At 37.6% G+C, this 1155-nt stretch overlaps 1 non-coding gene across 1 annotated transcript; it reads left to right on the forward strand.

Annotated features, from left to right (window-relative positions):
* The first annotated feature begins 219 nt into the window (after positions 1 to 219).
* Positions 220 to 294, forward strand: Trnas-cga. Its single transcript has one exon. It is a non-coding gene; the product is annotated as a tRNA-Ser (tRNA).
* The last annotated feature ends 861 nt before the right edge of the window (positions 295 to 1155 follow it).

Raw genomic sequence — 1155 nt, forward strand, 5'->3', positions numbered from 1 at the left:
CACGCCCGGTACCCACAGCTTTACTTCTGCCAGTACCTCGTCTCCTACCTTCCAAACTTTACAGAAGCTCTCCTGCGAAACTTGCAGAACTAGCACTCCTGAAAGAAAGGATATTGCGGAGACATGGCTTAGCCACAGCCTGGGGGATGTTTCCAGAATGAGATTTTCACTCCGCAGCGGAGTGTGCGCTGATAAGCTGTGAGTACTGGGCGTGAGTCGTGCTTCGATAGCTCAGTTGGTAGAGCACTTGCCCGCGAAAGGCAAAGGTCCCGAGTTCGAGTCTCGGTCGGGCACACAGTTTTAATCTGCCAGGAAGTTTCATATCAGCGCACACTCCGCTGCAGAGTGAAAATCTCATTCTGCAGAGCACTTCGTGGTTCAAAATCAGCAAATCTTTCCCACTGACTGATGGCCACACTGAATACGAAATATGCGTAAAGCATCATTGGGGAAACAAAGAGAGTCTCAAAGAGCTTATTTATACTACTCGAAGCTAATTATAGCAGGAACACACAAAGCACAGCAAAATTGAAGTCACTATGTAATAAAAACAAAATACAGTCAGCAAAAAAGGAAACTGATCAATAAATATTCATCTTTTATCATTTTTTAATTGGAACAGATTTCTAATGTTCTCTTGAGAAGACCAGAACATTACAAGATGGTACATGACATACGAATATACATCGATAGTAAAAGTTATTTAATAATGAAAAACCTAACTAAATTATTGTTTTCCAAATGTATTAAACCAAGCTAACACCATGGCAGATTGTACTGGCTTAATAAACAGTACTAAACCATGAGTTCCAAACTTAGAGTTCTACGATTCTTGTGTACGATTCTAGTGTGCTATGTAACCAACATATTCCATGATTTTAAGAATGTTTTATGATAATGCCGAAATTGTGAATAAAATACAAATCTTAACAAAATAAACGCTCGATACTGACGTTACAAACATTAACAGAAATATTTGTTTCAGATAACTGTTAGATGAATATTTGGAAGAAAAATTTTGTTTGAGTCACATAAACTGATAAAGATTAAGACTCGTTTGTGCTTGTGATTGATGTTGACTACAAAAGACATAGACTCAAATGCATGTATGTAAATTTAAAGCATAAAATTTGTTTTTAAATCAGATAGTAAGCA

Source organism: Schistocerca piceifrons, chromosome 6 (assembly GCF_021461385.2).
Source record: "Schistocerca piceifrons isolate TAMUIC-IGC-003096 chromosome 6, iqSchPice1.1, whole genome shotgun sequence".
In the NCBI taxonomy this organism is placed as follows: Eukaryota; Metazoa; Arthropoda; class Insecta; order Orthoptera; family Acrididae; genus Schistocerca; species Schistocerca piceifrons.